This window comes from Dama dama, chromosome 23, assembly GCF_033118175.1.
Source record: "Dama dama isolate Ldn47 chromosome 23, ASM3311817v1, whole genome shotgun sequence".
NCBI lineage: Eukaryota > Metazoa > Chordata > Mammalia > Artiodactyla > Cervidae > Dama > Dama dama.
This window is the reverse complement of record NC_083703.1, coordinates 33,673,481-33,692,689: the sequence shown is the minus strand read 5'-3', so window position 1 is coordinate 33,692,689 and position 19,209 is coordinate 33,673,481. Positions and strand designations below refer to the sequence as shown.

At 39.1% G+C, this 19,209-nt stretch overlaps 1 protein-coding gene across 2 annotated transcripts in view; it reads right to left on the bottom strand.

The window, feature by feature from the left end:
* The window catches only part of CACNB2 (calcium voltage-gated channel auxiliary subunit beta 2), a 420,013-nt gene that overhangs the window by 7,787 nt on the left and 393,017 nt on the right, over positions 1-19,209 (bottom strand). The gene's annotated exons all lie outside the window — the stretch shown is intronic.

The window sequence follows — 19,209 nt, the reverse complement described above, 5'->3', positions numbered from 1 at the left end:
TCTTCCTTGTGTTTTGTTTCTGACCACTCAAGCCTAGTGACCCATCACCGGCCTTCCTGTCACTGCATGGGCGTATCTGTGTTTACCTGCCACCTCTTGGTATACTTTCTGGAGATGGTGGAGTCTAGAGATGTTTATGAGCAAGCGTAACTACAGCAGGAAACAGAAATTTTCAGAATGTCTACAACACACCTACCCAGAAACACACTTGTATTTTCCACCAACAAAAAGACAGTCCTGTAACATTCATGCTTTAAAAGGGCAGGTATGTATTGGAGGCAGCACCTCAGATATAAAATCTATCAGATTTATAGAAAAACAAAAAAATTTACTTGAATGCCAAAGTATTTTCATTCAGTTCATCTATTTCTCCATTCTCTTGAGTGTAAAAAGGGCTGTCCAAGAATACTCTGTGATGATGGATATATACTGTATTACTGCTATGGAGTACCCAAAATGTAATGAATGTGAGTAACAATTTTTGAGAGTCAGATAAAAGTTAAATAGCCAGGAACTATATTTCTAAGTATCACAGATCTGTAAAGGATAATATGTAGCTTGCAGTGCCCACTACAATCATGAAGGGCCAATCCCATGAGATGCCTGGACCTACAGGACACCATTTAGTTCCTCTTGTGCATTCACGTCTGTGCAGAAGATTCCTGGAGATATATTTTAACTTTTGTATTATTCTAGAAAAGGCACGCCACTAGTCATCTGCCTCTTACCACTAAGAGTCCTTTTTTTTACCTGGATGTCTTTAAAATGCCCCAAACCACTTGTGATATGAGCTTTAAAGTAGTGTTTGGTCACATTACCACTCATGACACAGTTTTGCTAACAGACAAAAAAAAACCTGTTAAGCTTCTCAGCAGACCAGTTTACAAGAAATACAGGGAACAGACAGTTGTGTAAACTACACCAGTGTAATTTAGTTAGCAAAATTCAGTCTCTGAATACCCTGTAGGATAAGTAGGATAACTGACCTAGTTTCTTAAAAAAATTACAAGGAGATAAAAGATATATGGAAAACAGGATTAAGAGATTCAAGGACCTAAGAACCAATCACAATGTGTGAACTTTATTTGGATCCTGATTCAAACAAATAGTAATTTATTTATTTTATGATGCAGAAGTGAATAAAATGTTTATGTATATATATACGTGTGTATAAAATGTATGTGTTTGTGTCTATATAGTATATGACAGCTGGGAAATGATACATGGTTGAGTGGCAACCTGATGATACCAGGTACATTAAGGTACAACAGGGACTTCCCAGGTGGTCCAGTGATTAAGACTCCATGCTGCTAACGCAGGGGCCCAGGTTTGATCCCTGGTCAGGGAACTAGATCTTGCGTGCGGCAACTCAAACCTGGTGCAGCCAAATAAATAAATATTAAAAAAAGAGGTACGGTAATGGCATTATGGTTTAAGTAAAAGGAGTCTCCACTGTTTAGAAACAGACACTGAAATATTTACAGATAATATAAGTATCTGGAATTAACTTCGAAGTAAATGGTTGAAACTAGGTAACAAGTACCTGGGCTTTCTTATAGCATACTGTTCATATATATTTTCTCTCAATCATTCCTTTTGTAATAATGTTCTAAAACATTACTAATACTGTTACTTGCTCTCTTCTCTTGCTGCTTAAATTTTTTATTCCAATTATAACCTTGCTTCTCTGTGCCCTGTGTTTTCACAAGCCACCGATCACCAGTAGTGAAGTTCCAATCTAAGTTTATTGTAAGCATTAAGAAATTTGATTAGTTTACAGCTGACATCATACTCAGTGGAAGTGCTAGAAGCTTTTCCCATGAGATTAGGAACCACACAAGGATGCCCACTCTCGCCACTTCTTTCAACATAGTATTGAAAGATGTAAGCAGAGCAAGTAGGCAGGAAACAAAAACAAGGCAGACAAATTGGAGAGGAAGTAAAACTCTCACTGTTTGTAGCTGACATGCTGATATATATATATATATATATATATAAAACTCTAAAGACTCCCCCGAAAGGCTGTTAGAGCTAATAAATGAATTAAATTGCAGGATATAAAGTTAGTCTGCAGTACAGCTCAGTGGATTAAGATGAGTCACACACACACACAGTCCTGCCATTTGCAACAAGACTAATGGACCTTACCAACTTTATGCTAAGTGAAATTAGAGACAAATATATAATCTTACTGAAATGTGGAACTGAAAAAAAAAAAAAAAGCAACAAGTTCACAGATACAGAGAACAGGGGGGTGGTGGAGGGTGATCAAAAGTACAGTGAAGTCCCAAGGATGTAATTGGAGTTAGTGATACTGTCTGTTTGAAAGTTACTAAGAGAGTGGATCTTAAGCAAGATCCTCTATGACCCACCTCCCAGAATATTGGAAATAAAAGCAAAAGTAAACAAATGGGACCTAATTAAACTTAAAAGCTTTTTGCACAACAAAGGAAACTATAAGCAAGGTGAAAAGACAGCCCTCAGAATGGGAGAAAATAATAGCAAACAAAGCAACAGACAAAGGATTAATCTCAAAAATATACAAGCAACTCCTGAAGCTCAATTCCAGAAAAATAAATGACCCAATCAAAGAATGGACCAAAGAACTAAACAGACATTTCTCCAAAGAAGACATACAGATGGCTAACAAACACATGAAAAGATGCTCAACATCACTCATTATCAGAGAAATGCAAATCAAAACCACAATGAGGTACCATTACACGCCAGTCAGGATGGCTGCTATCCAAAAGTCTACAAGCAATAAATGCTGGAGAGGGTGTGGAGAAAAGGGAACCCTCTTACACTGTTGGCAGGAATGCAAACTAGTACAGCCGCTATGGAGAACAGTGTGGAGATTTCTTAAAAAAACTGGGAATAAAACTGCCATATGACCCAGCAATCCCACTTCTGGGCATACACACCGAGGAAACCAGATCTGAAAGAGACACGTGCACCCCAATGTTCATCGCAGCACTGTTTATAATAGCCAGGACATGGAAGCAACCTAGATGCCCATCAGCAGATGAATGGATAAGGAAGCTGTGGTACATATACACCATGGAATATTACTCAGCCATTAAAAAGAGTTCATTTGAATCAGTTCTAATGAGAGCCCATTATACAGAGTGAAGTAAGCCAGAAAGATAAAGGACATTACAGCATACTAACACATATATATGGGATTTAGAAAGATAGTAATGATAACCCTATATGCAAAACAAAAAGAGACACAGATATACAGAACAGACTTTTGGACTCTGTGGGAGAAGGTGAGGGTGGGATGTTTTGAGAGAACAGCATCAAAACATGTATATTATCAAGGGTGAAACAGATCACGAGCCCAGGTTGGATGCATGAGACAAGTGCTTGGGGCTGGTGCACTGGGAAGACCCAGAGGGATGGGATGGGGAGGGAGGTGGGAGGGGGGATCGGGATGGGGAATACATGTAAATCCATGGCTGACTCATGTCAATGTATGGCAAAAACCACTACAATGTTGTAAAGTAATTAGCCTCCAACTAATAAAAATAAATGGAAAAAAAAAGTTATCCTCACAAGAAGAAAATTGTAACTTCATAAACTTGTAAGTAATCTTTCTGTGATCATTACACAATATATACATGCGTCAAACCAAGTTGTATACCTGTCAGTTATGTCTCATTAAAAAGAAATTTGATCACAAAGATTTTCATCTGTGTACCAGTTAATGACAGGTATTCACACAGTCACAAGAGTCCCATGCCTTAAAAATAACTTGTTTTTTTAGAGGTTTGAGCACTATTAAAAAAATGATTATACATGTAATTTGTTGTTGTTTATTCACCAAGTCGTATCCGACTCTGCAACCCCATGGACTGTAGCCAGCCAGGCTCTTCTGTCTATGGGCTTTCCCAGGCAAGAATATAAATGTAATACTTGTTACTAAATCTGGGTAACAGATAAACATAAAATAATCCATTATCTTATTATATATCCAAAAATTGTATCTATTAATGTATATCAATGTATGTATATATAGCTTAATATATGTATCATGGACATGTGTGTATATATGCATATATTCTAGTATTCTTAGATACACAGATACCTTACACTTTTTTAATTAAGGTGGAAAATGAGATATTCTTTAAAAACTTAAAAAGATTTTTTTTTAAGAAACCCAATGCAACATATTTGTAAATAAACCTTATAAAGAGATGACCAATAAATTCTGAAGAAAATGCTTTTAACTTCCAAGTACAAAATGATGCTTTCAAAAGAAATGTGCCCATTCTAGTGGTTTTTCTTTGATGGAGTACATCATGCTGAGAATTTATTTCAAAAAAGAAATAATGCTGCTGATGTTCATTTCTGAAACTGAAAAGCCTTATTTATCTGTCCAGATCCCAATCTCTTACACCTACTGAATTTAAACTCGCTGCTGATACTATGAAAAACCGTATAGAGGTTCCTCAAAAAAGAGTTGCCATATGATCCAGCAATTCCATCCCTGGGCATATATTCAAACAAAACTGTAATTCAAAAAGATACATGCACCCTTATATTCATAGCAGCACTATTCACAATAGCCAAGACATGGAAATGACCTAAATGTTTATCAACAGATGAGTGGATAAAGAAGATGTACATATATACAATGGAATACTACTCAGCCATAAAAAAGAAAATGTTGCCATTTGCAGCAACATGAATGGACCTAGAGATTATCACACTAAGCAAAGTAAGTCAGAAAGAGACAAATACCATATGATACTACTTACATGTGGAATCTAAAATGTGACACAAACTTATCTATGAAACAGAAATGGACTCAGAGGGCAGACTGTCAGTAGTGTAATAGTAGTTCCAATGCCATTTCATAATCACTAAGCACAGATTTCTCATTTTGACAAGTTCTTTACTTAGCCTAAGAAAGGAAATCTGTTAAAGCACTCTGTCACAGCCCCCTCTCCTTTCCCCAGACCCAGGAAGGTTTGCCTCTGGCCACCCACTTCCCAGGCACCAACGTGGCTTCTTCACTTAATCCAGCGGTGTGATCCTTGGGTAACAAGGCTTAATTTCTCGGAGCTCCTAAGTATTCTTTTCTGGAAAATGGAAATGAGGACTAAGTGTAGCAATGTGCAAAATATTTATTTCAGTATGTGCCTATAGGAAATGCTTAATAAATGTCAAGTATTGCTTTGTGCCAACCTGCTAACATGTATCACATTGCATTGTAAATATTTGCCTTTTAAAAAATTGTTTTTAATTAAGAGGATAATTGGTTTACCATGTTGTGTTGGTTTCTGCTCTGCAACAATATGCATCAGTTATATGAATACTTATACCCCTTGCTCTTGGGCTTCCCCACCATCCCAGCCCTCTAGGTCACCACAGTGCACCGAGCTGAGCTCCCTGTGCTGCACAGCAGCTTCCTACTAGCTGCTGTACACATGGTAGTGTATATATGTGTGTACACGTGGTAGCACATATATGTCTGTACACATGGTAGTGTCTGTATGTCTGTACACATGGTAGTGTACATGTGGTAGTGTATATATGTCTGTGCATATGGTAGTGCATGCATGTCTGTACACATGGTAGTGTATATGTGTGTGTACACGTGGTAGTGTATATGTGTGTGTGCACATAGTGTATATATGTGTGTACACGTGGTAGCACATATATGTACACATGGTAGTGTCTGTATGTCTGTACACATGGTAGTGTATATGTGTGTGTACACGTGGTAGTGTATATGTGTGCACATAGTGTATATATGTGTGTACAGGTGGTAGCACATATATGTCTGTACACATGGTAGTGTCTGTATGTCTGTACACACGGTAGTGTATATATGTGTATACATGGTAGTGTATGTGTACACGTGGTAGTGTATATATGTGTACACATGTAGTGTATATATGTCTGTGCACATGGTCGTGCATGCATGTCTGTACACATGGTAGTGTATCTCTGTCAGTGCTGTTCTCTCAATTTGTCCCACCCTCTCCTTCACCTACTGTGTCCACAAGTCTGTCCTCTACGTCTGTGGCTCTATTCCTGCCTTGCCAGTAATAGGTTCATCAGTACCATTTTTCTAGTTTCTGTATATATGACGATATACAATGTGTTTTCTCTTTATATTTGCCTTTTTAGTTGACTATATATAGATTAGACAGAAGCTGCTGTTGTAGAAAAAATTCACTACATCTTCAAAAACATTAATCGTGCACTTGACAGCCAACTATATGTAGGTGAAGTCCTCCCTTTGGGTGGAGATATGGCTGTAGCTGGACCATCAGAGCAATGTTGTGGAATTAAAAAATGTTAATTTCTTAAGATAGACATGGCTATGCCTGTAATGATTAGGTCAGGAGGAGGGAGGAAGTGAGATTCAGATCAATAGGCCCATAAATTCTTTTCCTAAGAGAAGGCAGATGGTCAAGTAAATGTAATCACTTCACACCCTGCTTAATGGAGGAAACCCTGGCCTGGTAGTCCGGGCGCCCAGGGTCTAGCCTTAGCTTTATTCCTTAGTGCCTTACCTACACCACACGGATCCCTTCCCTTCTCGTGGTCCTTAGATCCTTCACTGCACAGTGATGACAAGATCGGTAGTTCTCAAACCCTGGCACGCACAAGCACAGTCACCTGGCAGGCTTGTTGAAACAGACTGCAGGGCCCCGCCTCCAGAGCTGCTGACTTCATAGGCCCAGGTGGGGCCTGAGAAGGCTCATTCCTAACTGATGCTCCCGGCAGTGATGCTGTTGATGTGGAGACCGCGCCTGAGAACCCGTGAACGAGACATTCTCTCAGGTATGTTACCCCAGTCCCACAGTCCCTGGTGTTACCACCGTAAGTGATGAGTTTCTCTTTTACTGGGACAACTGTACATTCACAAGCAGCTGTAAGAAACGACAGCTCCCAGTGCACTTGATTACCTAGTTTTCCTCAGTGGGAACATCCTGCAAAACTATAGTGCAACATCACAACCAGGATATCAATATTAATACAACCTATCCGTCTTACTCAGATTGCCTGAGTTTTATGTACTCATCTGTGTGTGTGTGTGTGTGTGTGTGTGTGTGTGTACTGAGTTCTATGCAGTTTTATCACATGTGTAGTTTCCTGTATCCATCACCATGGTCCAGATCATCTGTGTGTGTGTGTGTGTGTACTGAGTTCTATGCAGTTTTATCACATGTGTAGTTTCCTGTATCCATCACCATGGTCCAGATCGTGTGTGTGTGTGTGTGTGTGTGTGTGTGTGTGTGTGTACTGAGTTCTATGCATTCTATGCAGTTTTATCACATGTGTAGTTTCCTGTATCCATCACCATGGTCCAGATCGTGTGTGTGTGTGTGTGTGTGTGTGTGTGTGTGTGTGTACTGAGTTCTATGCAGTTTTATCACATGTGTAGTTTCCTGTATCCATCACCATGGTCCAGAGACACAACAGGTCCATCAGAATAAGGAGGAAGAGACCAACTTTTAACAAGTTATCTTAGCTGACTGTTCCACTAGGCTAAAAACATCTACCAAGCTGTAAACATTCTTGTCTGACCACCTAGTTGCTAATATACAAAGTGAATGAATTCCTCTCCTCCCATGCGTTACTTGTCTGTTATAACTATAGCCAAATGCCAACTACATCTAGCTTCACTTCCTTTACTCTTTTATTTGCCTGTATTTTCCTACTTTCAGTACATAGTATTTGCTATTGTGTGACAGTTTTTGCTATTGTGTGTGCTTCCCACGAAGCACAGTTGTATACAAGTGTGTGCAAAGATGTAGCATATTCTTCTAAATTGACTTGTTCCTAGGAAACTACTTGAGGTAATTCCAAACCACAGTTGCAGATAGTATAAAGTTGGGCAGGTTAAAGACACTAAGGTGAATTATTTTATAAAGCAATAGTTAATTATCTAAGTTTATTATTTTTAGAAGTTTGGATTTGGAATTGGCAAATAACTGTATTACAAGATCCTTTACTATTTTAATTCAAATAGTATTTTTACTTCTGTAATGTATAGAAGTACATATTTGTGTGCACAGCTAATATACATATTTTAATTTATGATGTCTGACCAATATTACAACTGAGAAAAAAAGTGAGAACTTTTATGAGCCCATATAAAGACATCCATATATGCAAATAAGTCCTATACCACTCCGAAAATCTGATGATGTACATAAAGCTGCAAAATTTTCATGGTTTTTTCCTTCATGCCATATGGTGGCATATTAGTATAAGCAACTCCAAATGCAACATACTATACTTTATGTAATGAAAGTTTTCTAAAAGCGCAAGTATAAAGTAAATTTTTACCTATTACATTATATCTTCAATGTACTGGATCATTCATCCTTTCTTAAATAATTGCTGCAATTGATCTCATCTATTAAGTTTGAGGTCAGTTTTCTCAAATTTAGTTTTTAATAAATGTATACAAGAAAAAGATGCTTTTAAAATAAACTCCACCCCCACCCCCCCAATTCAGCCCTACCTGCCCTTGGGCTCAAAGCACTTCCAGGATAATAAATAATGCTTGAAAGAAGTTCTTAGGCATCCTCTCTGGCCTCAAACTTTCCTCTAGCATACAGTCTCCAGCTGTTCACAAATACTGCAACATTAGCACTGATTTAATCTGACTTAGATCTTTGTTTTTTTTTTTTTATGTTCAACTTTTTTTTTTTTTAAATTTTTATTTATTTATTTATTTTTTTTAATTTTTTTTTTATTATTATTATTATTTTTTTCCAGTGGGTTTTGTCATACATTGATATGAATCAGCCATGGATTTACATGTATTCCCAATCCCGATCCCCCCTCCCACCTCCCTCTCCACCCGATTCCTCCGGGTCTTCCCAGTGCACCAGGCCGGAGCACTTGTCTCGTGCATCCCTCCTGGGCTGGTGATCTGTTTCACCATAGATAGTATACATGCTGTTCTTTTGAAATATCCCACCCTCACATTCTCCCACAAAGTTCAAAAGTCTGTTCTGTATTTCTGTGTCTCTTTTTCTGTTCTGCATATAGGGTTATCGTTATCACCTTTCTAAATTCCATATACATGTGTCAGTATGCTGTAATGTTCTTTATCTTTCTGGCTTACTTCACTCTGTATAATGGGCTCCAGCTTCATCCATCTCATTAGGACTGGTTCAAATGAATTCTTTTTAATGGCTGAGTAATATTCCATGGTGTATATGTACCACAGCTTCCTTATCCATTCATCTGCTGATGGGCATCTAGGTTGCTTCCATGTCCTGGCTATTATAAACAGTGCTGCGATGAACATTGGGGTGCACGTGTCTCTTTCAGATCTGGTTTCCTCAGTGTGTATGCCCAGAAGTGGGATTGCTGGGTCATATGGCAGTTCTATGTCCAGTTTTTTAAGGAATCTCCACACTGTTTTCCATAGCGGCTGTACTAGTTTGCATTCCCACCAACAGTGTAAGAGGGTTCCCTTTTCTCCACACCCTCTCCAGCATTTATTGCTTGTAGACTTTTGGATAGCAGCCATCCTGACTGGCGTGTAATGGTACCTCATTGTGGTTTTGATTTGCATTTCTCTAATAATGAGTGATGTTGAGCATCTTTTCATGTGTTTGTTAGCCATCTGTATGTCTTCTTTGGAGAAGTGTCTGTTTAGTTCTTTGGCCCATTTTTTGATTGGGTCATTTATCTTTCTGGAATTGAGCTGCAGGAGTTGCTTGTATATTTTTGAGATTAATCCTTTGTCTGTTTCTTCATTTGCTATTATTTTCTCCCAATCTGAGGGCTGTCTTTTCACCTTACTTATAGTTTCCTTTGTAGTGCAAAAGCTTTTAAGTTTCATTAGGTCCCATTTGTTTAGTTTTGCTTTTATTTCCAATATTCTGGGAGGTGGGTCATAGAGGATCTTGCTTTGATTTATGTCGGAGAGTGTTTTGCCTATGTTCTCCTCTAGGAGTTTTATAGTTTCTGGTCTTACATTTAGATCTTTAATCCATTTTGAGTTTATTTTTGTGTATGGTGTTAGAAAGTGTTCTAGTTTCATTCTTTTACAAGTGGTTGACCAGTTTTCCCAGCACCACTTGTTAAAGAGGTTGTCTTTTTTCCATTGTATATCCTTGCCTCCTTTGTCAAAGATAAGGTGTCCATAGGTTCGTGGATTTATCTCTGGGCTTTCTATTCTGTTCCATTGATCTATATTTCTGTCTTTGTGCCAGTACCATACTGTCTTGATGACTGTGGCTTTGTAGTAGAGTCTGAAGTCAGGCAGGTTGATTCCTCCAGTTCCATTCTTCTTTCTCAAGATTACTTTGGCTATTCGAGGTTTTTTGTATTTCCATACAAATTGTGAAATTCTTTGGTCTAGTTCTGTGAAAAATACCGTTGGTAGCTTGATAGGGATTGCATTGAATCTATAGACTGCTTTGGGTAGAATAGCCATTTTGACAATATTAATTCTTCCAATCCACGAACACGGTATGTTTCTCCATCTGTTTGTGTCCTCTTTGATTTCTTTCATCAGTGTTTTATAGTTTTCTATGTATAGGTCCTTTGTTTCTTTAGGTAGATATACTCCTAAGTATTTTATTCTTTTTGTTGCAATGGTGAATGGTATTGTTTCCTTAATTTCTCTGTCTGTTTTTTCATTGTTAGTATATAGGAATGCAAGGGATTTCTGTGTGTTAATTTTATATCCTGCAACTTTACTATATTCATTGATTAGCTCTAGTAATTTTCTGGTAGAATCTTTAGGGTTTTCTATGTAGAGGATCATGTCATCTGCAAACAGTGAGAGTTTTACTTCTTCTTTTCCTATCTGGATTCCTTTTACTTCTTTTTCTGCTCTGATTGCTGTGGCCAGCACTTCCAACACTATGTTGAATAGTAGTGGTGAGAGTGGGCACCCTTGTCTTGTTCCTGATTTCAGGGGAAATGCCTTCAATTTTTCACCATTGAGGGTGATGCTTGCTGTGGGTTTGTCATATATAGCTTTTATTATGTTGAGGTATGTTCCTTCTATTCCTGCTTTTTGGAGAGTTTTAATCATAAATGAGTGTTGAATTTTGTCAAAGGCTTTCTCTGCATCTATTGAGATAATCATATGGTTTTTATCTTTCAATTTGTTAATGTGGTGTATTACATTGATTGATTTGCGGATATTAAAGAATCCTTGCTTTCCTGGGATAAAGCCCACTTGGTCATGGTGTATGATTTTTTTAATATGTTGTTGGATTCTGTTTGCTAGAATTTTGTTAAGGATTTTTGCATCTATGTTCATCAGTGATATTGGCCTGTAGTTTTCTTTTTTTGTGGCATCTTTGTCTGGTTTTGGAATTAGGGTGATGGTGGCCTCATAGAATGAGTTTGGAAGCTTACCTTCTTCTGCAATTTTCTGGAAGAGTTTGAGTAAGATAGGTGTTAGCTCTTCTCTAAATTTTTGGTAGAATTCAGCTGTGAAGCCATCTGGTCCTGGGCTTTTGTTTGCTGGAAGATTTTTGATGACAGTTTCGATTTCCTTGCTTGTGATGGGTCTGTTAAGATCTTCTATTTCTTCCTGGTTCAGTTTTGGAAAGTTATACTTTTCTAAGAATTTGTCCATTTCATCCAAGTTGTCCATTTTATTGGCATAGAGCTGCTGGTAGTAGTCTCTTATGATCCTTTGTATTTCAGTGTTGTCTGTTGTGATCTCTCCATTTTCATTTCTAATTTTGTTAATTTGGTTTTTCTCTCTTTGTTTCTTAATGAGTCTTGCTAATGGCTTGTCAATTTTGTTTATTTTTTCAAAAAACCAGCTTTTAGCTTTGTTGATTTTTGCTATGGTCTCTTTAGTTTCTTTTGCATTTATTTCTGCCCTGATTTTTAAGATTTCTTTCCTTCTGCTAACTCTGGGGTTCTTCATTTCTTCCTTCTCTAATTGCTTTAGGTGTAGAGTTAGGTTATTTAATTGGTTTTTTTCCTGTTTCTTGATGTAAGCCTGTAATGCTATGAACCTTCCCCTTAGCACTGCTTTTACAGTGTCCCATAGGTTTTGGGTTGTTGTGTTTTCATTTTCATTCATTTCTATACATATTTTGATTTCTTTTTTGATTTCTTCTATGATTTGTTGGTTATTCAGAAGCGTGTTATTTAGCCTCCATATGTTTGAAGTTTTAACAATTTTTTCCCTGTAATTGAGATCTAATCTTACTGCACTGTGGTCAGAAAAGATGACTGGAATGATTTCAATTTTTTTGAATTTTCCAAGACCAGATTTATGGCCCAGGATGTGATCTATTCTGGAGAATGTTCCGTGTGCACTTGAGAAAAAGGTGAAGTTGATTGTTTTGGGGTGAAATGTCCTATAGATATCAATTAGGTCTAGCTGGTCCATTGTGTCATTTAAGGTTTGTGTTTCCTTGTTAATTTTCTGTTTAGTTGATCTATCCATAGTTGTGAGTGGGGTATTAAAGTCTCCCACTATTATTGTGTTACTATTAATTTCCTCTTTCATACTTGTTAGCGTTTGCCGTACATATTGCGGTGCTCCTATGTTGGGTGCATATATATTTATAATTGTTATATCTTCTTTTTTGATTGATCCTTTGATCATTATGTAGTGTCCTTCTTTGTCTCTTTTCACTTCCTTTATTTGAAAGTCTATTTTATCTGATATGAGTATTGCGACTCCTGCTTTCTTTTGGTCTCCGTTTGCATGAAATATTTTTTTCCAGCCCTTCACTTTTAGTCTGTATGTGTCTCTTGTTTTGAGGTGGGTCTCTTGTAGACAGCATATATAGGGGTCTTGTTTTTGTATCCATTCAGCCAATCTTTGTCTTTTGGTTGGGGCATTCAACCCATTTACATTTAGGGTAATTATTGATAGGTGTGGTCCCGTTGCCATTTACTTTGTTGTTTTGGGTTCACATTTATAAAACCTTTCTGCATTTCCTGTCTAGAGAAGATCCTTTAGCATTTGTTGAAGAGCTGGTTTGGTGGTGCTGAATTCTCTCAGCTTTTGCTTATCTGTAAAGCTTTTGAATTCTCCTTCATATCTGAATGAGATCCTTGCTGGATACAGTAATCTAGGTTGTAGGTTATTCTCTTTCATTACTTTCAGTACGTCCTGCCATTCCCTTCTGGCCTGGAGGGTTTCTATTGATAGATCAGCTGTTATCCTTATGGGAATCCCTTTGTGTGTTATTTGTTGTTTTTCCCTTGCTGCTTTTAATATTTGTTCTTTGTGTTTGATCTTTGTTAATTTGATTAATATGTGTCTTGGGGTGTTTCGCCTTGGGTTTATCCTGTTTGGGACTCTCTGGGTTTCTTGGATTTGGGTGGCTATTTCCTTCCCCATTTTAGGGAAGTTTTCAGCTATTATCTCCTCGAGTATTTTCTCATGGCCCTTCTTTTTGTCTTCTTCTTCTGGAACTCCTATGATTCGAATGTTGGGGCGTTTCACAGTGTCCCAGAGGTCCCTGAGGTTGTCCTCATTTCTTTTGATCCTTTTTTCTTTTTTCCTCTCTGCTTCATTTATTTCCACCATTTTATCTTCTACCTCACTTATCCTATCTTCTGCCTCCGTTATTCTACTCTTGGTTCCCTCCAAAGTGTTTTTGATCTCATTCATTGCATTATTCATTTGTAATTGACTCTTTTTTATTTCTTCTAGGTCTTTATTAAACAGTTCTTGAATCTTTTCAATCTTTGTTTCCAGGCTATTTATCTGTAACTCCATTTTGTTTTCAAGATTTTGGATCATTTTTATTATCATTATTCTAAATTCTTTTTCAGGTAGATTCCCTATCTCCTCCTCTTTTGTTTGACTTGGTGGGCATTTTTCATGTTCCTTTACCTGTTGGGTATTTCTTTGCCTTTTCATCTTGTTTAGATTGCTGTATCTGGAGTGGGCTTTCTGTATTCTGGAGGTCTGTGGTTCCTTTTTGTTGTGGAGGATTAACCCAGTGGGTGGGGTTAGACGATTGGCTTGTCAAGGTTTCCTGGTTAGGGAAGCTTGCATCAGTGTTCTGGTGCGTGGAACTTGATTTCTACTCTTTGGAGAGCAATGGAGTGCCCAGTAATGAGTTTTGAGATGGGTCTATGTGTTAGGTGTGACCTTGGGCAGCCTGTATGTTGATGTTCAGGGCTATGTTCCTGCGTTGCTGGAGAATTTGCGTGGTATGTCTTGCTCTGAAACTTATTGGCTCTTGTGTGGTGGTTGGTTTCAGTGTAGGTATGGAGGCTTTTGGACAGTCACTTATTACTTAAAGTTCCTTGTAGTCAGGAGTTTTCTGGTGTTCTCAGGTTTTGGGCTTAAGTCTCCTGCCTCTGGATTTCAGTTTTATTCTTCCTGTAGTCTCAGGATCTTTGAAATGCTAATATTCTTAAAAAAAAAAGCAACATTACAGAGAACCCATTGTGCAGACTGAGAAGAATGTGCTACATAGAAATTGGTTTGTTTTTTAATTTATCTATTTACTTACTGGGCTTCCCAGGTGGCGCAGTTGGTAAAGTTGCCAGTGCAGGAGATGCAAGAGACACGGGTTCGATCCCTGGAGTAGGAAATGGCAACCCCCTCCAGTATTCTTGCCTGGAAAATTCTATGGACGGAGGAGTCTGGCCAAGGCTACTGTCCATGGGGTCACAGAAATTTGGACATGACTGAGCACATGCTGGCTGGCTATGTACTTACTAGTTATTAAAATTTTCAGTTCTAGGATATATTTCTTTTATCAGATCTAAATTAATATATACTTTAATGAGTAAAATAATTATATATGTATAATTATATATATACAAATATGTCACAATGTTTGAAAAATTAGAACTACTAATAACAGCAGCCACCATTAACTGATCTGCTACTACATGCCACAAACTACTTCATATGCTTCTCACAATAATCCTAGTAGGTATCTTGGTAGCACCACCATTTTAGAGATGGGAAATGGATACAAAGACTAAATAACTGGTAGGTTAAAAACAGTAAGAAGAACCGGAAAGATCTAAGAAAAGCAAGAAGAATTAAATAAAGACGGCAACATTTACAAATCAGAAGAAATGGTAGCATTTAGAACTATGCACAATTTTAACCAGTGTCTACACATGTACATATAGTTACATACCTGGAGTACTAAAGGACCAGTTTTGTACAAAGTGAGAATATCTTTCCTATAGGCTCCATATCACACACATAATGTGTTATTCAACATGTTTTATTGGCGGGGGGAGGGGGAAATCGTCTGATCGTTCTTCTACCACTAAATTTTTCTCTGTGAAATCACCTATTCCTTGCACTACCCTAGGAGAAACTAAAAATCCTTGTACTTACAAAGAATTAAAGGCAAAACACACATAACATACTCCCCTTCTTTCAAAACTACAGACAGCACATGTGCATGTTGCGTTTCCTAGGTAACCAGATGACCTGTATGCCTGTGTGGATTCCCATCCATCCTCAGGGTGGGCTCTGGCCCCAGGCCATCTTCCACGTGGTCTAAGGACTCTGCCCTCTGAATACCCCTGCTTTGTTTGAGCAGAAACAAACCTGTCTAAGGATGGACATTCCCTGTCAGCAAAGTCAATGGATTTGGCCAACCTTGTCTTCTTTGACCTTTCTGTAGCATGTGAGACATGAAACCTTTTCACTCCCCTGTGGGATCCATCTTTTCTGTGGTTTCCTGTCCCTCTGTGCTCCCCATGCAGGTGGGGACCAGGGTTTGATCCCTAGTTAGGGAACTAGATCCCATATGTTGCAACCAGAGATCCCATGTCACAACTAAGACCCAATGCAGACAAATAAGTAAATAAATATTAAAAACATTTTTTAAAAAGAGACTTTTGCAGGCACTCAGGACACCATGTGCACGGCAGCAGATCACTGGAGCCCCCAACACAGACATTCTCAGCTGCGGTTCACACAAGCTGAAGCTGCACCCTCTGGTTTCACCTCTCATGCTGTAAATATGTGTTCTTCTTGTGGTCTGTCACATTCTTCTTGTTTTTGTGCCTTTTAAAACAGCCTCCATGTGTAGGGTTGAAGTACTGTCTAGTGTTTCTAAAGGCAAGAAGGCTAAAGTATTTCTTACGGAGAAAAATCTTTGATAAGCTTTGTCCAGGCATGATTTATAGAGCTGGTAGTTGTGAGTTACATGTTAGGGGATCAACAGTATCTATCAAATAATGTGTGTGTGTGTGTGAGTTGCTCAGTTGTGTCTGACTCTTTGCAACCCCACGGACTGTAGCCCACCAGGCTCCTCTGTCCATGGAATTCTCCAGGCAAGAATACTGAAGTGGGTTGCCATTCCCTTCTCCAGAGGATCTTCCCAACCCAGGGATTGAACCCAGGGTTATCCAAGTAAGGAGTCTTTAGATAGAAAAATGATGCAGCCAGGTGATGTGCAGGTCAGTGGATGAAAATGTGGGGACCAGAGGCTTACAGGAACCTAACCATGTATTTCCCCTGAAAGCAGTGGTTCAGGATTCACGAATTCAGTATTTGCTGTGACTTCATTCTATGGGTGACTGGGTATTCCTATACCTATGATACCCATGAATACCGAGAATCCACTGTGTGTAAGCCCTGTCCTCTCTGGGAAGTTCTAGCTTCGAGTCTACAGTTTCCTGCTGGACATCTGGATGTTCCACAGTACTGCAAGTCCAACGTGTGTACAAATGGAGCTGTCATCTTTCTCATACCCCTCCCCAGACCCCTGCCCTCCATGACTTCCTCACCCTGAGCTCCTTATCCCCTGAATGACACCATCTTCCTTAAAGCAAATACACAGAAATCCTTCTGGAGTTTTCTCCTTCATGTTCTCCATCCAGTAGAGAAATCCTGACTCTCTCACCTCTGGATTCCCACCAGTCTTCTCCTTCCCTCTGTCACTAATTTACAGCCTCTCTTATTCTCTAACCTGAATGATGACAAGTCCCCTAGGTGACCTCCTGTCCAAGTCTTTGCCACACCCCAACTCTGCTGAAGGGATACTTCTAAAGGCACCACTTAAAAAAAAACTGCAGTATAGTTGCTGTAAAAAGTGAAAGTGAAGTGGAAGTGTCAGTTGCTTAGTCATATCTGACTCTTTGCGACCCCATGGACTGTAGCCTTCCAGGCTCTTCTGTCTGTGGGATTCTCCAGGCCAGAATACTGGAATGGGTAGCCATTCCCTTCTCCAGGGCATCTTCCTGACCCAGGGATCGAACCTGGGTCTCCTGCATTGCAGGCAGATTCTTTACCGTGGGGTCACAAAGAGATGGGGAACATGAAGGAGAAAACTCCAGGACAATTTCCGCATTATATAAGGTGCACAAATGTACAACAGGGTGATTCAAGATTACAGTCCATGTATAGTTATAAAATACTGGCTCCACGGACTTGCCTGGTAGTCCAGTGACTAAGACTCTGTGCTCCCAATGCAGGGGGCCTAGGTTTGATCCCTGGTCAGGGAATCAGATCCCATATGCTATAAGTAGAGATCCTGCATGCCACAACCAAGATTGAAGATCCTGTGTGCCACAACTAAGACCCAGCGCAGCCCAATAAATGAGTATTTGAGTGTTAGCTGTTTCCCATGTTGTACAATACATCCTGTGGCTTATTTTTATACCTAAAAGTTTGTACCTCAGTCTCCTCCCCTTATCTGGCCTCTGCCCTCTTCCCTCTTCCCAATGGTAACCACTAGTCTGTTCTCTGTATCCCATAAGCCTGTAGAAGTGCCAGGTTTAGTATGTACCCACTTATCTGCAGAATACACTATTTCTCTCTGAAGCTGCTTCGGCAGAACAACAGAATCTTAATTTCCCGCTCACCTCTCTCCTGTCTCTTTCTTTTCCCTTCTCCACACCTGCCATCAGAGATCCTTCTAAAATGTTAGTCACCTTGTGCCACCTCTCTGCTTCCATGCCTCTTCCTATCACATCCACAGTTAAAGGCCCGAGAGTGCTACCCAGTCAGGCCCTCCACCACCTCTCTGATCTCACACCCTCATCATTCCACTCCAGTCACACTGGCTGTCCTGCTCCCCCTTCAGCCCACTGGACATGCTCCTGCCTCAGGACCTTGGCACCTACTTCCCCCTCTGCTCAGAACTTCTCTCTTCTCTCAGGTAGCTGCCAGGATAAAGAATTCATAACACAAATGATTCTGCTAAAAGGTCACCTCCTCAGAGAGGCCTCTCCTGATATAAAATTTTATATGATTTCCTCATATAAAATCACACCCTCATCCTCAGCTTACTCTCTACCTGTTGCCCTATGTCTTCTTCCAGGACTCATCAACCACTGACACAGAGTGTTAACTGTCTGCAGCCACATCTAGAAGCTTCTATCCATATCTTCCCAGTGAAACGTGAGCATGAAGATGTGTTGTCCTTCATATCTGTGTCCTCATGCTCACCCCACTCTCGTTTCACAGGAAGATACAGACAGAAGCCCTCAATGCAGGGGGCCTGGGTTGGATCCCTGGTCCAAGAACAAGATCCTGCATGCTGCACTAAGAATTTTCATGCTGCAGCTAAAGATTTTGCATGCCACAATGAAGAATGAACATTCCTCATGCCGTAACTAAGACCCAGTGCAGCCAAGTAGATAAATATTAAAAAAAACCCGTAACACTCAGTAAGTTATATGTGTAATAGCCATTATTGCCAAATAGATGGAATAGTTGCCAAAGCCATTTCATTTGATCAAATTAGTACATGATCATAAACAGGATTCGAACACAACAAACTTGCAGATGTGTTAACTAAAATCTCCAAATTGTTTTTACAAATGAAACAAAAATGTTGGTATTGATATAATTCTTGATATAATCCAAGTATGAATGGATTTGTGGTTATAGCCATCATTTATGGAAGTTGTACTATGTTTAATCTTTCCAATAATTCCACAAGATAGCTAGTATCATCTCTTTCTCTCTCTTTTTGGGTTTAGATGAAGAAATGACACCATATCCAAGTCCCTGAGTCCTTGTCCTTTGAAATAAGACTTTTTTGATTTAGTCTCCCAGGCTTCCCTGAGTCTCAAAAATCTGACTTAAGAGTTAATGATTAGGCAAAATATGGGCAGAAGCTCTAAGTAGACATTTCTCCAAAGAAGACATAAAGATGGCCAAGAGGCACATGAAAAGATGCTCAACATTAGTCATTATAAGAGTAATGCAGATCAAAACTATAATGAAGTATCAACTCACACCAGTCAAAATGGCTATCATCAAAAAACCCACAAGCAATAAATGCTGTAGAGGGTGTG